Below are 20,683 nucleotides of genomic sequence, written 5' to 3' on the forward strand. Positions count from 1 at the left end.
GACTAACGCTGTTTTCAGCAGAGTTGCCATGGTGTTGTTTTGCGCAGAAATAAAAGTTCTCGGAGTGACCTGAAATTTACGGGGATTTTTTGTGGAATATATAAAAAATACTGGCGCAAGAATCAACCGGAGGGATGCAGCTGAGAGCCCACAAGCCCAGCAGGCGCGCCCCCCTGGCCGCGCCTGGCAGGCTTGTGCGGCCCACGTTGCTCCAGTGCCTCCAATCTCAGCTCTATTTAGTCCCTTTTGTCCGGAAAAAAATCAAGGAGAAGAGTTCATCGCGTTTACGATACGGAGGCGCTGCCACCTCCTGTTCTTCCTTTGGAGGGCAGATCTGGAATCCGTTCTGGTCTACGGAGAGGGGAGATCGTGTCCATCGTCATCACCAACCTTCCTTCATCGCCAATTCCATGATGCTATTCACCGTTCGTGAGTAATCTCATCGTAGGCTTGCTAGACGGTGATGGGTTGGATGAGATCTATCATGTAATCGAGTTAGTTTTGACGGGGATTGATCCCTAGTATCCACTATGTTCTGAGATTGATGTTGCTACTACTTTGCCATGCTTAATGCTTGTCACTAGGGCCCGAGTACCATGATTTCAGATCTGAACCTATTATTTTTTCGTGAATATATGTGTGTTCTTGATCCTATCTTGCAAGTTGTAGTCACCTAGTGTGAGTTATGACCCGGCAACCCCAGAGTGACAATAGCCGGAACCACTCCCGGAGATGACTATAGTATGAGTTCATGTATTCACTAAGTGTTAATGCGTTGGTCACGTTCTCTATTAAAACGAGAACCTTAATATCCCGTAGTTTCCATTAGGACCCCCCTGCCACGGGAGGGATGGACAATAGATGTCATGCAAGTTCTTTTCCCTAAGCACGTATGACTACATACGGAATACATGCCTACATTACATTGACGAACTGGAGCTAGTTACTTATCTCTCCGTGTTATAACTGTTGCATGATGAATAACATCCGACATAATTATCCGTCACCGATCCAATGCCTACGAGTATTTTCCTACTGGTCCTTGCTACGTTACTTTGCTGCTACTTCTATCACTGCTGCTACTGTTACTCTGTTCCTACCGCTGTCACTTCGCTGCTACTGGTTACTTTTGCTACTGCTGCTATCATACTACCTGGCTACCGATACTTTGCTGCAGATGCTAAATCTTTCAGGTGTGGTTGAATTGACAACTCAATTGCTAATACTTGAGAATATTCTTTGGCTTCCCCTTGTGTCGAATCAATAAATTTGGGTTGAATACTCTACCCTCGAAAACTGTTGCGATCCCCTATACTTGTGGGTTATCAAGACTATTTTCTGGCGCCGTTGCCGGGGAAGCACAACTATATTCTCTGAGTCACTTGGGATTTACATCTGTTGGTCACTTTGAGGAATCTGAAAGATCCAAGAACTAAAGTCTTTCCCTCAACTACGAGGACAGGTAAGGAACTGCCATCTAGCTCTGCACTTGATTCACCTTCAGTTATGAGTAAGTTTGCGACACCACCTCCTGCTAGAAATTTTGATGTGTCGCCTATGCTTGATGATGCTACTTCTGCTGCCCATTACGCCTATGATGATGCTATGCTTGATACTGCTTTGCCACTAGGTGCATTCCTTGATGCACAAATTGCTAGAGTTGCTGCTAGATGTGATGATACTTCTGAAACTGCTGATACTATTGAAGTAGAACCTGCTATTTTGCCTGTTATAACTAGCTCTCCTAGATATAAATTTCCTGATATGCCTCAGTGTTATGTTATTGAGGGAGAGATAGCTCAGGACTTTCTTGCTTGTAAGGATAGCTATGATATTGAGAAATTACTGCTCAAGTGGAAAGAAAAATCTCTAAACGCTAGGATGAAATACGACCTGAAGTTTGCTACTTCGCCTTTCTTTGTGACCGATAAGGATTATGAATTGTCTATCGACCCTGACTAAATCACTCTGGTCGAATCTAATCCTTTTCACGGTTATGAGTCTGAAACGGTTGTAGCCCATCTTACCAAACTGCACGATATAGCCACCCTATTCACTAGTGAGGAAAAGATCCTCAAGCTGTTTCCTTTCTCGCTAAAGGATGATGCTAAGACTTGGTTCACTTCTGTTGCTCCTGGTTGTGTGCGTAGTCCCTAGGATATGATCTACTAGTTCTCTGAGAAATATTTCCCTGCCCATAAGAAGCAAGCTGCCTTGCAGGAAATATACAACTTTGTGCAAGTTGAAGAAGAGAGTCTCCCACAAGCTTGGGGGAGGCTCGTCCAGTTGCTGAATGCTTTGCCTGATCACCCTCTTGAGAAGAATGAAATACTTGATATCTTCGATAATGGACTAACCGATGCTTCTAGAGACCACTTAGATAGTTGTGCCGGTTGTGTTTTTAGGGAACGAACTGTAGAACAAGCTGAGATCCTATTGAATAATATCTTGTGCAATGAGAATGCTTGGACTATTCCCGAACCACCTCCTAATCCAACTCCGAAGAAAAGAGGTATTCTATTCCTCAGTCCTGAAGATATGCAAGAAGCTAAGAAATCTATGAAAGAGAAAGGCATTAAATCTGAAGTTGTCAAAAACCTACCACCTATCGAAGAGATCCATGGTCTTGATAACACGATACAGGTAGTAGAAGTAAATTCTCTGCGTAGATTCAATGAGAGTTATATACCTTTTGATAAACCTGCTAGCCTATGCCTGGATGAATTTGATAACTTTGTTGACAAACAAGAAAGTTTCAATGATTATGTTAGCAGACAATTGGAACATAATGCTTGTACGCTTAGTCAGTTAAGTGCTTGTGTGGACACAAACATGAATGATCTTAAGCTCTTGAGTAAACATGCCTCTATGGTTACTACTCAAGTAGAACAAGTACTTAAGGCTGAGAATGACTTGCTTAATGAGTTGAATGAAAATTCTGTCAGAGTCGTCACTAGAGGCGGTAGAATGACCCAGGAACCTTTGTATCCTGAGGGTCATCCTAAGAGAATCGAACAAGATTCTCAAGGAGTTAGCACTGATGCACCTAGTCATCTTAGAAAGAAAAGGAGAGATGATAGGAACCTGCACGCTAGCAAGCCTGTTGCTGTTACACCTAAGAGTCCAAATGATGTCTCTGTTTCTGATGCTGAAACACAATCTGGTGATGAACATGAGCCTAATGATAATACCAATACTGATGTTCATGAAGATGCTCAACCTAGCAATGATAAGGATGTGGAGATTGAACCTGTTGATCTTGATAACCCACATCCTAAGAATAGGAGATCCGATAAGAATGACATTGCTGCTAGGAAGCATGGTAAAGAAAGGGAACCATGGGTTTAGAAACCCATGCCCTTTCCTACCAAATCATCCAAGAAAAAGGATGATGAGGATTTTGAGCGATTCGTTGAAATGATTAGACCTGTCTTCCTGCAAATGCGTTTGACAGATATGCTCAAAATGTCTCCGTATGCTAAGTACATGAAGGATATTGTAACTAATAAGAGGAGGATACCTGAGGTTGAGATTTCCACCATGCTCGCTAATTATACCTTCAAGGGTGGAACTCCTAAGAAACTAGGTGATGTCGGAGTGCCCACTATACCTTGCTCCATTAAAGGCAACTACGTTAGAACTGCTTTATGCGACCTTGGAGCCGGTGTTAGTGTTATTCCTCTCTCTCTTTATCGTAGACTTGAACTGGATAAGTTGACACCCACTGAAATCTCTCTGCAAATGGCCAACAAATCAATTGATTTCCCTATCGGCATTTGCGAGGATGTGCCTGTTGTGGTTGCTAACGTCACTATCTTAACAGACTTTGTTATCCTGGATATTCCCGAGGATGATGCCATGGCGGTCATCCTTGGAAAACCCTTTTTAAACAATGCAGGGGCTATTATAGATTGCAACAAAGGCAATGTCACTTTCCATGTCAACGGTAATGAGCATAAGGTGCACTTTCCGAAGAAACAATATCGAGTACATTGCATCAATGCTATCGAAAAAACTTCATTGATTCTTATTGGGAGCTTTGAATGCCCTATACCTACTGTCAAGATGAAGTATGATTTGCTTGTTGGGGATATGCACATCCCCACTGAGGTAACCTAGTGACTATTCGAAAATTCTCCATTCTTTTTATGCGATTCGAAAAAGTTTGTCAAGGAGACTTGATCAACCTCATTGACGGATTTCTTTCAATGACCATGAGAAGGATGAATCGAGGAGTCTCAAACCTCTGTTTCAAGATTTCACCTTGGGTTGCTTAGAAGAAAATGATAGATTTAGCTTTAGTTTTCCCTGTTTTTGGTTTTTTGCGTCCCGTAGAAAAGTGTCCCGAAAATAAAAGTTCTCCGAATGCCATGAAAATCAAGTATGATTTTTTCTGGAATTTTTGAAAAATACTAAGGCAGAGAGCTAGTCAGGGGGCAGCACGAGTGGGCCACAAGCCCTTGAGGCGCGGGCACCCCCCCTGGCCGCGCCTGGCAGGCTTGTGGGGCCCACGTGTACCCCCTCCACTCATTCTAGCTCCCATCTCCTTCTCCTACCTCCAGAAAAAATCGTTCGCAGCTCAAACCCGTGTTCTTGCTCTTCTTGCTGGGATTTTCGATCTCCTTGTGCAAAGCACCATTCACCAAACTATTTTGGGGAAATTGCTCCTTGGTATGTGACTCCTCCATTGTTTCAATTAGTTTTTTCTCTAGTGCCTTATACGTCGTGTATTTTTGCTGCCTTGGTGACCTTGTTCTTGAGCTTTGCATGCTAATCTTAGCTGGTGCCAAGTAGTTTTGATGCGTGATATGGCTTCTAGGCACTTGTGGGAGTAGTTGCTACGAGTTTAGCTGAGCCTTGTTCACTTTTCCTTTGAGTCACTGAAAATTTCAGAAAATGAAGATGTTAAGGAGAAACTATCATGGTGGTTCCTCAAGCAAGAGAGGTCCCCGTCTCGTGATTCGGGAGCCCGATCCTTACCAACCAAGGAATGCACAGGTACAACCATGTGAATGGCCTTCTGATGAATTCATGATTGAGGCAGGTTTCAAAGAGGATTTTGATACACTTGTTCACAATGTTGGACTTGAAGAATTCATCTTCGATAAATGTGAACAATATGTTACTCTCACTGCCTATTTTGTTCATAGATTCAAATTTTCAGCTGGCCGTGACACATCTGTACTGTTTGATCTCTATGACAAATCGTATACCATGGTTTTAGAGGATTTCAATAGAATTTGCAAGATACCTTTTTGGGGTAGTCTCAATGATCCTCCTAAATCTTCGGTTAGAGATTTTTTTCTCTGGTATAACTTTCGGAGAAACTAGAGATATTACACACGCTACCATGGGGAGCATTCATTTTCCTGCCTTGCATTACTTTGCCCTCTTCATAGGTAGGTGCGTTAATGGCAAGATTGAGCATTGTGACCTATGCGCACCTGACCTTAGTATTCTTAAGAGCGCAGTAACGGGTGATAGAAGTTTCAACATGGGAGCTATAATAGCAAGGAGGCTGAATAATCTAAACTTATACTAATTAGAGACTCTCTATAAATTACCACGTTAATTAGAAATTATAAACCGTTCATCTGGTGGGTCCGAGTAATTACGGTGGAGATTAACCCATCTAATTTTAATTCGGTAAAAAAATCTGCACAGGCCCACAATCCTTTTCATCATGGTTGTTCTCCTGTATCCCTAACCTCACCAAGCCCACCATCCCCACACGTCGCGTGCCTTGGATCGCGCCGCTGCCCTGCTCCCGTCGTTGTTTCCATTCCCATCCGCCGCTGCTGTCCATCGCATCCAGCCTCTATCACATCCCATCGGCTCCACCGCCACTAAGAACCATCACTCTCCTTGGTCTCCTCTCTTTGACCTGGACACGACCGCAGATGCTTCTCGTGGTGTGTGGCGACGCGGCCGATCGAGGGAACCGGGGTGAGGCGGACTATGTCCGGTTCATAGATCTGCCCTCATCTCCTGTCCCTCCTCTCAGAATGTCACGTTTGCAGTTACTGCAACACACGACGCTCTCCTCTTTTGCAGCGGTGCCTATAGGTGACAACAACGGTGCTGTGCTATGCCCTACTATACCCCTCCACACTTGAAGCCGCCGAGGAGAAGATAACACTCCCTATAGAAAATTTGGCCATGTTCTAAGTGACTAACCGGCAAGGTAATTTTTTGCACTGAAGTTCTCTCATGGAACTTGGGTGGGATGGATTGACGGATGTGCTAGGTGGAGTGCCATTGTATGGGCATGTTAGTGGGCAGAATCTTCTATCCCGCACACACGAATTTGAGTTTGGCAAGGAACTGTGTCAGTACTACTATCCTTTGGCTTTGCAATGGTGACTTGGATTGTTTTGTTTTTTGAATCATGGTGGTTTAGTTAATTTGTTAACAGGTGTTTCTGTTAGGACTAAACGTATATAGTGGTCGACTCTATTGAATTTGGCAGAGCATAACCCATTTTCTCATAATTGGTGGTTTAGTTAGTTTTAATGAAATGCTTCATGGGATCAACTCTTATTTAGGTTACTATAGTGTATAGTATAGTTGTGTGGACTCTCGATGATGAAAAATACCCAATGCATTGCTTTATGTTGTCCAGTGTACTACAATTTACAATCTCTGTTGACAAACCTGCAAGATGATGCAAAAATATTGCTTGCTGGTAGGCTGTGAACACATAGGCTATGTACAGACATGCATGTTGTAAGCAGTCCTCTCGCAAAACGGTGCTCCCTTTCCTTACTATTGTTGCTAAATATCAGGGCTGGACGACATCATGCCAATGACCTCACCCTAGGAGTCCACTTCACGGTCATGGCATCCGCCTCCACCAATTATCTAGAGGAAATTTATTCGATGCCCTTCGTTGGATGAATATGCTCTATTATGTGCGGTTCAGTCGCATGTGGTTCATGTAATCTGCCCTTAAGTCTTTATTGACGTTGGATAGAGCTGAGAAAAATCTGTATATGCTTATTATTTTGTGTGCCTTTTTCTAGCAGTTAATTTCCAAAGACGAATGGGGAGGTCAATTTTGCGATGCAATACTCTATGTGTTCACACAATCGGAATGGCCGAAATATCATGCCAATATGAGGGACGTTCGAAATATCAAGCCAATATACGATTTATGTCTTTCGTGTTAGGTATGTGATCATTGATTCATATGATTAGTTGGTACTTCATAATAGGCAGACACATGTTTTCCATCATAATCGAGAAAGTCCAAATTTTAGATATGGATGTTAAGCTATGAGGAGAACCTTATTGGCTCGGACATCATATTTTTTAGGTAGGCAATCTTTAATTCATTATGACCAGTTAATATTTCCGAGCAGGGGAAGCCATATTGTCCACAAGGCTCGAGCAAGTTGGATTTTTGATATAGATTTTAAATTATCAAGACAACCTAAGTGGCTCTTTGCGAGGCCACCATTGCCGATATTTATGGAGCCATTTTTAAATGTGCAAATGTCCAACCCACTAAAACACCCTCTTAGGTTACAGAAGAAACTGCGAGTATTTCTGGGAGTGCATTTTACAACGATTTGCATAAATTCTGTTGAGGATAATTAGAAAATGCACAAAGCATTTTAAATTCTTTTTCTAATTTTTTAAATACTGAATCAAAATATCGAATAAATATTTTAGGTTCATTAATAAAGATATACTTCTCATGTTTAGGCAGTGCCAAGTTTTAGATGTTCCATGTCTTCATTAGCTTTCTCTAAATTTAAAGTACTAAAAGGTCTGAGTGGTGAGCGCTACTTTTGTGTTATTTTATTGCGTCTTCACATTATAAAAATACAACTGATGGTCTTGCAGGATTATCTCCCTTGTCCATGGATAAATTTCTTGATGTGTTCCATGGTGCAGTTGAATTGGATACAAGCATGCTACAAATCTTACAGTATTTTAATAAGGCATTTGGTGAGCTCCTATCATTCTAATCTACTTCCCACATTTTACTGTTGATATTAATTAGTACTATATAGTGAGCCTAAGAAATAGTACTATGGGGAGAATCAGGCAACACCTAACATGTGTGTCGTTTGAGAAAAATGAAACTTCCTACTTTCCAACTGTGGGTTACATATGTACATGTAAAAAAGCACCATCTTAGACAAATATATCATTCACCAAGTTACAGAAAGTTAGCTTAAATACCATGTATTTTTTCGCACGCACATTATTGCCTACTGTAGGTCATCCTCTATAATGTTAGTCTAATAATAGTCAAGCATGACAAAAAACTTCACTCTAGTAATGCCTTTGCTCAATCAGAGCTAACAATTGTTAAAAAACAAATCACATACTCCGTCTGTCCAAAATTAAGTGACTCAACTTTGTACTAACTTTGTAATTATTTCATCTGTTTGCAGGAATAGGCACTGTATATTCATTCTTATGCAAAAAAGAACCTTAAATCACGATTTTTATTTTATTTTTTCATGATGTTCAGAGGAATATTAGCATGAGTACCATACAGAGGGTGACGCAAGTGGTACTTGACATACCATGGCATCCAATGTCTAGGTTAGCAGACCCACATCATGTTTTGCTCTTTGTGTTCTGTACATCAGCAATGGACAAGAGCAGTGATGGAGTCCTAAGAAAGAACCAAAAAATAACTATAGTGTGCTATTCACATTCGAGGGCAAAACTACTTTAAGGAATGAGGTTAAGCAAAGAGTGGTGCTCAAGATGTTACGAGACACTTCTCATGCAGTGTGCAGTAGTTTGTGATTTGGTATGAAGGCATGTAATTCCTTAGAAAACTACCACACTATATTCTCATCCATGTTCAGTTGTACTGGTGTCGATTAATACATTTACAATACATTATTAATCTCTTTGTCATAACGCGGCATGTCACCACTCAGTCTATTTATTATTAAACACTATTGATCTTGATTCAAGTAGGACCGAAATGGTGCAAGCAAAGGATCTTTTCGAATGGAAAACAATAGGAGACTGTCAGAATTATATTAATATACTGTTAAATAAAGTATAGTATAAGGATCTTTGGAAGAAATCTTTGTAAGAAATCTTTGTAAGAATAGACATTTAAGAAAAACATAAGGAAATAAGCTATAAGTTGTTGTATCCATAAATTGAACTGATTGAGGTGTTTGTTCTTGACTCTACCTGTCCAGATCATACTTAAGACCCCTCATCCACTTCTGTATCTAAGGGCTTTCATCCTCAGAAGTCTTCCAATTCATATTATACACTATATATTCCAGCAGCTCAAAATGAAATACCCCACTGCAAATGTTTCCCTTATGGAATCATGGGCTAAGGCCACTTCAACGAAAACTGATATACATCTATGCCTATTGGGGATGGATTCTTACCAACATCCTATAGCAAAAAGATAGTCCCAAAGGAAGTGTAGGTTTGTTTTTTCTGACTCATATGACCATGGAACATTCTACATGTATGCCTATTCTAGGAAGAGAAATAATTTCCTGTGCAGTAGATTGCCAGGTATATTTCTTGTCGAGCATTGCAACTACAACACATCAGGTTACTTGGTGGGAAGAAATATCCGTCACATTTTATAACTATCATACTTTGTAGTGCTTATAATAGGTGATAGATTCCGAGATGTACTATCAACTCATGTCTGCTTATTTCATTTTGTGGAATTTAATTATAGTAAAAAATATTCAATATAAATATGCTTCAAGACATATAGTTGGTGCAAAGCAGGGAGAGGTGTTTTGGCTCCCAGGTGCATTTGCACCCGAACGAACAGTAACACACAAAAATAATATTAAATGTTTTAGAAAGATCTAATCTTTTTTTCTAGATGTTCGTGTTGTTGTTGTAGACATGCTTGACGATTTTCATGCAAATTGGAGCAGTGTTGTTCTATCGATAAAATAACAAATTTGAATGTAACATCTTGGGATAACAATTGAAGTTCAATTTGTTTTTTTTTTGAGGCAAAATGCTAAACCATTTTGCCTCAAAAAAATTTGGAACCATTTGACTGTGACAAAGAACACACAAAAAAATTCGGGATTTTTTTTCACATTTCAAAATTCATTTTTGATGGGCATGAGCACGTGCTCCCGGGAGCCGAATTGCATTTCCTGTGCAAAAATATTATACTATCATACTGACTTTCTTAGCTGTGATGGTTTGTGTATGGATTAATAGAATTAATTATGTAGAAAAATTACATCGAACCACTTGCCGATTAGCTTTAACCCGTGACATTCTGAAGTGTGTAGTCAAACTATAGTTATCTTTGACAATTAAGAAAATTGTTCTAATTTGCTAGGTAAAAATGGAACTTCAAATTATATGTAATTTATGTAGTATTACTAATATATACATTAAAAACAGCGGCCCCAGTTGCACCATGATAACTACGTCCCTATCCAAAACTAAAACATAAATGTGTCTAGAACAGAGTTATTCCAGAATTAAAATCATATAATTTCAAACTAATTTGAGACCATAACATATTTAGTCCTACTGGTGACTATGAACAATATTTGATTCTTTTAGTATAACTTTTGAAAATGTAAACTCAATGTAAGATATAGTCATGTACTTAGATATGTAAAGTTAATAATTCAAAGAAAAGGAAAAATAAAGCTAGCCCGCGCGGAAGCATGGGTTGGCGACTAGTAATGCTAATGAAGGGGGTTTCTTTGGTGGGATCTATGCTACTCGGATAGCAAATTTTCTTGGACTACCTATCCGCGAAGGAGATCCCCCGCTCCCTACAGCTTTCCTTCATCGCGCCTCTATGACACGCTTTAAGTTCCTTGAGAGGGATAATGAATCCCTCCTATATCGGTTAATATTTAACCGACAACATGTTTTCCATATTACCCTTCCTGCTCCTACCTTCTTTGACTTTCAGGTAAAACGGAGATATTACATAACCAAAGGGGAGGCAGAGGAGTATGAGAGAGAGGCAAAGGCTGCTAGCCTCCGTGAGGCTGCTATTCAGGCGGTATCTGCAGCGCTCCCGTACAACCCGTATTATGATTTTGGGTATCGTCCGGACCAGCCTTGGGAGTAGACCAACTTAGGCCAAAAGCCTAAGCTTGGGGGAGTACGTGTTTCTCACCGACATTATATTCTTGCTCACAGTTTCACTTTGTTAGTCGGTGTTCACACTTCTCCACTGTATCATCCATGCTAGTTTATTTCTTTTTCTCGCTTTCTTTTCCTGTGTTTGTCTAGTTTGAGAAAACCCAAAAAGATTTCTTGTTCTTCTTTTGCTTGTTGGGAGCTTTCCTGTGTAAATAGTTTTCTTTTTCTTTGGGTCAAGGTAGAAGACCATGGTTACAATGTTTAGTGGCTCTCGCATGCATATCTGTTTATCTGTCAAAGAGCCATATTACTTTTTCTTCTCCTTTGTGTTTGCTTGCAGATTCCACCTTAGTCCAATGCACGAGCACGCTTATTATTGTTCACATCATTTGGTCGTGCAAGTGAAAGGCAATAATGACGATATATTGTGAAGTGACTCAGCCTGGAAAAGCTGGTATGAACTCGATCTATTTTATTTTTGTAAATATGACTAGCTCATCGTTCCTGATTTAGCTTTGTTGTGAGAGAAACATGTTTGCAATGAAAACTTAGAGATCATAGTTTCTGATGCCATGCTTAATTATCTAGGAGCTTATAATGGTTTGTCTTGGATGCCAACATGAATCTTGTGATGATTATGATGTAGTATGATAGGATGGTATCCTCCTTTGAATGATTCAAGTGGCCTGACTTGGCGCATGTTTACGCATGTAGTTGAACCAAAATCAACATAGCCTCTATGATATTCATGTTCATGGTGATTTATGTCCTACTCATGCTTGCACTCAATGTTGGTTAATCTCAATGCATTTTGATGACTGTTGTCGCTCTCTACTTGGTCACTTCCTAGTCTTTTGCTAGTCTTCACTTGTACTAAGCGGGAATACTGCTTGTGCATCCACTTCCATAAACCCAAATTTGTTCCATATGAGTCCACTATACCTACCTATATGCGGTATCTACCTGCCGTTCCAAGTAAATTTGCATGTACCACTCTCTAAATCTTCAAGAAATAATCTGTTTTGCATGCTCGAACCGCTCATGTGGTGACAGGGGGCTATCATTATCTTCCATGCAAGGTGTGTTATCCTCGATATGTGTTTATTCACTATCACTCACGAGAAAGGGGCCGGTAATTGGAATGCCCAGTTCCATGCTCAAATCGAAAAGATAATTGCGAACAAAACTCCCCCTGGATTGATGTTGGTATGGACGGCACCCGAGTATTCGGCTAGTCGTGGAGTGTGATTGATCGGTGGTGCGGGAGTCAAAACTTTACTTTTCTGTTTAGAAACCGCCTATAGCATGTGTAGCATGGAAGATGCTGAAAACTCCTGGTCATTGCGTTGACAATGAAACCATGCCACACAAAATTATTTATCTCTGTTTTCAAAGCTTGAGATCTGGCACCTCTGCAAATCAATGCTTCCCTCTACGAAGGGCCTATCTATCTTTGATTCTATTGATTCATCCTCTTCTTATAAAAGCAACAATTAGAGGGCACCTCTCTCATTTTTAAGCTTTGCTTTTAATTGATATTGAGTATGACTGTGACTGGATCTTCTTTGCCATGAATTACAAAGTTCAGTCAGCCCTTGGTCTTTGAAGGTGGTGTGCATTTATGTTTTGCGGTCTCAGAAAGAGCTAGCAAGATACCATCTATTCACACTGCTTCATGGTTGTTTTGATTGAAGTGTTGATGTTTGAAACTTATTATTATTTGCTCGCTACTTGATTATGCCATTGATATGAGTTTACCGTGAGGCCTAGATGTCATTTGCTTAAGTGGTTAGCTTGTGATCTTGCTGAAATTCTGGATATGAGTTAGACATAGTTGCAACAACAAGATCAAACAGAGTTCGTAAAAGTTTTTCATTTGTCTCTTTCAGTTTGTCAACTGAATTGCTTGAGGACAAGCAAGGTTTTAAGCTTGGGGGAGTTGATACGTCTCCATCATATCTACTTTTCCAAACTCTTTTGCCCTTGTTTTGGACTCTAATTTGCATGATTTGAATGGAACTAATCTGGACTAGCGCTGTTTTCAGCAGAATTGCCATGGTGTTGTTTTTGTGCAAAAATAAAAGGTCTCGGAATGACCTGGAAATTTACGGGGATTTTTTGTGGAATATATAAAAAACACTGGCACAAGAATCAACCGGAGGGGTGGAGCTGAGAGCCCACAAGCCCACCAGGCGCGGGCCACCCCTGGCCGTGCCTGGCAGGCTTGTGGGGCCCACGTTGCTCCACCGCCTCCAATCTCAGCTCTATTTAGTCCCTTCCGTCCAGAAAAAATCAAGGAGAAGAGTTCAACGTGTTTTACGATACGCAGGCGCAACCACCTCCTGTTCATCCTCTCGAGGGCAGATCTGGAGTCCGTTCTGGGCTCCGGAGAGGGGAGATCGTCGCCATCGTCATCACCAACCTTCCTTCATTGCCAATTCCTTGATGCTCTTCACCGTTCGTGAGTAATCTCATCGTAGGCTTGCTGGACGGTGCTGGGTTGGATGAGATCTATCATGTAATCGAGTTAGTTTTGACGGGGATTGATCCCTAGTATCCACTATGTTCTGAGATTAATGTTGCTACTACTTTGCCATGCTGAATGCTTGTCACTAGGGCTAGAGTGCCATGATTTCAGATCTGAACCTATTGTCTTGTCGTCAATATATGTGTGTTCATGATCCTATCTTGCAAGTTGTAGTCACCTACTATGTGTTATGACCTGGCAACCCCGGAGTGACAATATCCGGAACAACTCCCAGAGATGACCATAGTATGAGGAGTTCATGTATTCACTAAGTGTTAATGCGTTGGTCTGGTTCTCTATTAAAAGGAGAACCTTAATATCCCGTAGTTTCCATTAGGACCCCGCTGCCACGGGAGGGATGGACAATAGAAGTCATGCAAGTTCTTTCCCTAAGCACGTATGACTACGTACGGAATACATGCCTACATTACATTGACGAACTGGAGCTAGTTACTTATCTCTCCGTGTTATAACAGTTGCATGATGAATAACATCCGGCATAATTATCCATCACCGATCCAATGCCTATGAGTCTTTTCCTACTTGTCCTTGCTACGTTACTTTGCTGCTAATGCTGTCACTGCTGCTATTGTTACTCTATTGCTACCGCTGTCACTTTGCTGCTACTGGTTACTGTTGCTACTGCTGCTATCATACTACCTTTCTACTGATACTTTGCTGCAGATACTAAATCTTTCAGGTGTGGTTGAATTGACAACTCAACTGCTAATACTTGAGAATATTCTTTGGCTTCCCCTTGTGTCGAATCAATAAATTTCGGTTGAATACTCTACCCTCGAAAACGGTTGTGATCCCCTATACTTGTGGGTTATCAGTGAGTACCTCCTAGTCCAGGACACCATTAGTATCCCCCCTAAACTGGTCTGCAAGTTGGGGACGCTCCTTGGTTCTTTCGAACAGTTCTTTGTCTTCGGTTGTCGATCTTGAAAACTGGTTCAAAAAATCTTCCCATGTCTGATCTTGAGGATTGTTGAGTTGTATCCGAATTGTTAACACGTCATGTATCCAAGGAGTTCACACGTCGAGCATGCGAGGAGCCCCTTTAATTTCTCGGGCTTTATCAAAGCCTTGTTATTTTTTACGCCACACATCGGGTTTGAAATATTTCCTGTGTGGCGGTGTCCTCTTGCATCCCAGCTCCAACACCAAATTGCATCCAAGGTGTCTTTTTGCAGCCGACCTCTAACACAAAACTGCATCAAGGTGTCGTAGGTTACCTCAGTCTCTGAAAATTTAAAGGAGTTCATCCAAGCTTAAATGCCAGAATAGTCTTTTATGGAGCCATTTGCATGTGAGCTTTATGCCGGACTGCTTCTAAGGTGTTGCACGACCTCGGTCTCAGGCTGTTCTCTGTGGAATTTATTTCCGATTGCCGCAATTTATCTACTAACAAGATGTATAGACAGTAGCCCTCAAGGCGTGTCTCGGTCTAAAACCCGACATGCACATGAAAGAAAAATGAAAACCACTGATCCCCGTATCCCCTAAGGCTTAGGTCGATTCGTGAAATCATACTGTGGATGAAGTCCTTGCTCATCAGCATAATTTAGGAATAATAACACAGTGTGTTGCAACCCTTGAGAGTTAGGTTGGGTGCGGCCGATCAACCTGAGGATTGAATCTCTTCAGAAATCGTATTAAACTTTGAATTTGTTGTATTAAATAGGCAATATAGTAGCCCTGAAGACTTAATTTGGGAATGGGTAGTTGAACTAAGGATCAATATTTGTTTGACACAAACTATTTTATGTTTTACACAATTATGTGTAATAATTTTATATATCCAAGTACTTTACATAATTAATGCTCAGATCTACATTGTACGAGACTTTGTTGACCGACCATCGATATCAACCTCCTCGGCGAGTAGCCGAGGAGTGTTTGTATATTGCACCATGCATTTTGCCTCTACTCAGTAAGTCAATCTAGCTCAAACTCTAGTACCAATTACAACTTTTGGGTCCTTATGATGCTTGGCTTGGTTTCTATGGCTTGTGTGATTGTTTGTGTTTTAATTCACAAAAATCCTCCTGCTCTCAAAACTCATCTCCTCGATCCAATTCCTTTTCCAATGACAATGCCATGTGTATATGACCTAAAATTATTTTTACAAAATATTATTTTCACCAAAAAGCACCTATTTATTTTACACTTTCAAAACCCCGTGAATTGACGTTTGTACTACAAGTCCTCAAATTAGGATGGATGTTTTGACCCAAATATTTTATTTGGATCCTGTCATCAACAAGACTTCCCAAAACCACAAAAATATTATTTGAAAATTTAGTTTTATATTTTATTTAAATACATTTTTCAGAGGCTAGAAATGGCCTTTTATAGGGGAAAATTGTTTTTATACTTCAAAAATATTTGCTAAAATTTAGGGAAATTCAGTGCACATATAATTTACAAATATAAGAGTTTCAACACAAGGTCATGTTCAAAATGTTGCACAAAACCCTACAAAACCTTTTGTGTCGATTTCAACTATTTGAAATGTTTCTATAAGAAATATTATCAAACAAATCCAGGAAACTTCTAGCAAGTCACACCTGGCATATGTGATGATCTTGCCAAGTTTATCTCAATCCCAATTAATTTTGTTGAACAAAATAACCCGAAACCCTGTCTGTCCAGATCCAAATTTGAGCAACTTGATATTGCCACGTGTCTCCAATTAGTATCAAACTTTGTGGGCATGCTTTAAACCCCCAATAATGCCACCATTCTAAGTGGTGCATTAGGGAGATTAGATTTGCATGGCCGGATCTAATGAAACCCATTTCTGCGCATTTCTAGGGTTTACCAGGTTTGCATTGTCAACTTTCTTCTAATGACCTGAACACTTGTGATGAGGCCCATTTGGACTTACATTTACCCCTGGTAAATACCAGCCCCGTTGGATACACCCATGTGCCCTAGGACAACATCAAACACATTCAACCATAAGCTTGTGGACAAGCAAAGTTGACCTAAAAAGTTTCCCCTTGCCTCCAACTTTTTACCAAGGTGTGTAATAGCCACTTCTACCTCTAGTAACTCTATCTTGGCGAGGGAACAATAATTGGTGGGCCAAACCCCTCCATTTTCCTGTTTGGACAACATTCACATGCCTTTCTTTCCCCCCTCCTTCCATTCTCTACTTGTGATTGCCCCCACATTACCACAACTTCATTGGCATGTTAATGCATGAATTCAAACCAAAATATAGCATGTGCATATGGAAATAATGAGGAGTTCATCTAAAACTAAGTTTTGTCATCAAATGTAACTTTGAACTACAAGTATTAGTTGTACTTATTTCTTCGAGCTCAAATTTGGTGGACGTTGTGTCCTTTCGTCCCGAGAACCCCTAGACAAGGCTTTGTCCCATATGTCCTTAAGTAAGAACCCAATAGGAAAGACCCAAGTTTGCTGCTGCAAGCTTGATCTCAATCAAAAGTCCTCCTTCTCAACTCCTCAAGCTCTCAAAACTTACAAGTACCCTTTACAATGCGTGCATTGAATCTGGACAACTTTTGCCGACTAAAATGATGCTCTACACACAAGGCGTCGTGGTGACAACGTTGCTTACCTATAACAACGGCGCTCTGTCGTGGATCTTGTCCTGTAGCTCACGTACAACCTCGGTAGAGTACCAGCACGCGCCAGAGGTTCCCTCCTGTACTCCCACACCCCTCCCCGATGCCACGATGTCGCTAAGGGAGCCGAGGCACTCACGTGCTCGGTGCCCGAGAGCATCCGAGGCGCACCCGATCTCACCTCGTCGCCCCCTCTTGCTCTACCTCTCCCATTAGTGCCCCGAAGGTCTTAATCCACTCCCCTCCATCCTAGTTACCCCCGGAACATCCCATACGTCCTCCCACGCCCTGCATCCACCCCCATGGCCAAAGCCTATCCGCCAGCCACAACTTAAATTCGAGCGACCTGGGTTTCCCCTCGTTCTCTAGACGCTCAAGTGTGCTCTCCTCATCACCGCCTAGCCGCCCAACCCAATGCCTCCATTCCTTCTCGAGGCACCATGCACTAGAAGCCGGTGAAGGGCGATGAGCTCTCAATGGCCATCTATGTTGGTGCCACTTCAGCGCTCCCTAGCAAGCTCTCAATGCAGGGATGGATGCAACATGGCTCCCCGAGTCTGCTAGTTTGCTGGGCATCACCGGAGATGGCCGGTGCCACCAAGGAGAGCGTCGGTATGCTCGGCCCTACGTTCCCTGCTCTCCAGCAAATAGTGGCACGAGGAGGGAGATGACCCTGCCAGTGGAGCTTGCAACCCCACTCGTTAGCCCCTGCTCGGCAATCCGGCTAGGCCCGCGTTGTTTAAGTGGAGGAATATTTTGAAGAAGTTGTTTCCACCAAACGAAAGCGCATTCACCCTAGTATGCTTTTGACGTGGCCCCTTTGCTGGCAAGGTCGGGCAGCTCGGCTGACCCATTGTACGACCATGCTAAGGTACGCTCAGTGCGTTGCATAGGCGAGTATGTGTAATTGCTTCTCCCTTTTGTTTCTACAAGGAGCCAAAATAATTTATAATTAATTAAAACAATATGCAAATTTGACGATTCAAAATTCTATGTGTTACTAAAATCATGGCCTGACCCGATATGTGCATCGTACATTTTCTGTTCAAATATAAATTTCAAATTTGAATTATTCAAACCCCACTTTGCAAAATCCCTTGAGGATTCAAACGAACTCCAAATGGAGTGACTCAAATTTCTAGACACTCTAAAATTATTGCTCCATTTATCTATCCATGGTCAATGTATTTCCTATGCTTTATTCTGGTTCAATGAAATAAATTGCCCCATTTCCTATTTATTTCATTTTAGGAAAATCATAGCAAATTCATCCCAACTCCAAATCAAGTGAAACCACTTCCTAAATTCATCTAAAATCATACCATATTTAATGGGAGCACTGACTCCTTTTTATGAAAATATTTTCTGCAGACTCCTCATCGGACCGTCAACCTGGTCATTACCACCTTTTGGAAATCCTCATTGAACCATATCCAGTAAAACATCTTTGGTTATTTCCTTCATAACCAGTGGTGTCCCATAAAAATGAACTCCCTATTTTTGAACACTTCCATTTTCCTTCTTGTTGTGTGGCTTATTATGGTTATTTCTGATGATAGTTGACAGAGTAGACGATGTGCTCGGACTTGGACCAGAAGCTTATAAAGACCTCAAAAACTTTGTTGGTCGAGGAAAGCAGCCCTTTGATGATGGACCGGAAGTTTAAGAAACACTTTTTACATGGCATATAGCTCTTTATCCGTTGCATAGAATCATGGATGAAATGGTGACCATCGTGGTGGGTTACCTCTCTTAATTTCCTCATTGATACTTGCACTGAGCATGACCCTACCTTCCTATGATGGTTGTGCAGGTGGGAGGTAGTTAGGATGCTAAGTAGTTGCTATGCTAGTGGGATGGGAATATGTATGGTGTCAGAAAAGAAAAGAATTCAAAGACTTTAGAAAACCCCATTGGGTGCCACTAATGCACTAGGGAGATGATGTTGATCTAGGTAACCACTTAAGAAAGAAGTGGTGTACCGAGGCAAGTCGTGTGTGTGTGTTTTCAAAAATGAAGAGATTTAAGATCTGCTAACCATCGCAACCTTATATGTGCGACCAGGATACCCCTTATGGGACAGGGCCTTGTTTATTACATTGGTTGATGCTAGAAGAGAGCCCACGTTACTAGTGGCGAGAGAGCTAGAGTTACTCTCTCTATACAAGGTCGTGCCAGGTAGGGAGACCAGGGGTTGTTTTTACACACCCCGGGCACACGTTGCATCCACTCAGGGATGGTACAATCTTGACTGAGTCTTGTATGACGTACATCATGAAGACGTGGGATAATGAGTGGACTCCTTTTTTAAGTGTCGTCAGGTGACAGACATTGTTCGGGTGCTTACCTCGGGTATCTCATATACCACGAATCATGGATGACACGGAAGTTCACTGATTCTTGTGCATAAAGCATGCAACCTCTGTAGAGTGTAAAAATATTCAAATCATCGTGTCCATGGTCATGGATAGTTTGTGGTCCTGCTTAAACTACGTCCTATGTTTGCAGAAACTTGGTGTGTGTGTGAGGGGGTTATACTTTAGGTAAGTCAGATGAGTTGACATGATATTGAACATGAGATGTTCAACCCCTAGTAATATTGATATTTGTAACTGCTCATATGGATATCTGCAACCCCATGATGCGTGCATTTACATGTTGATTGAACATGTCAGTACACTCAAAATTAGCTTTCTGCAAATTACCTGCATAGTGTTATATCATGCATTGTTATTGCATCGTTCCAAACATGGGTTGCTTGCGAGAAAATTCAAAGTACTCATTGGTTTGCCACTAGTTATTTTATTGGCCAGGCATGAATGCAGAAGATATAATGAAAAGTACCTTGGTGACGTACGTTCGAGCTAGGATGGGTCCTAGTTAGAATGCTTGTAGTGTTAAGGTTGATGGTATGGTTCCACGCTAATGTAGAAGATTTCTGCTCCGATTTTATGAAGATTTGGCCATAAAGGTCATATTTAAGTAAAATAGTATGTAATTAATTTAAGCCTCTTGTTATTCAGTTTATGTGTGCTAAGTGAGTATTTATCTCTGCGATCACTATGCACGTGCATTCGATAATCACGACTTATGAGTCGGGGTCACCACATTGTCCTACTTTATAAAGCCTTTATAAGGGCAAAGATTTATGGAAACAAGGTAATCTGGCCATGTGGTTTTATAGACAAAGGTACATGGAGAGATATGTTACATTACTATTTAACGTAAGAAACATCTTCTCGTAAAAATATTTCATTTATTAGTTCCTTTTCCCAGGATATCATGTTGACCATGATCGTGAAACCTCAACTCCGATCAATGTTGGAGGAAAATATTGAGGGAAAAATTTATTCCATACTATTTACTTAAATATGACCTTTCAGCTTCACCTAGTCTGAGGTACTAACCTTTCACCCTCATCCAGGTTACTATTCACTTCCGTTGTTGCTGAAATTTTTTATTCTTAAGATGG

This window comes from Hordeum vulgare, chromosome 1H (assembly GCF_904849725.1).
Source record: "Hordeum vulgare subsp. vulgare chromosome 1H, MorexV3_pseudomolecules_assembly, whole genome shotgun sequence".
NCBI lineage: Eukaryota > Viridiplantae > Streptophyta > Magnoliopsida > Poales > Poaceae > Hordeum > Hordeum vulgare.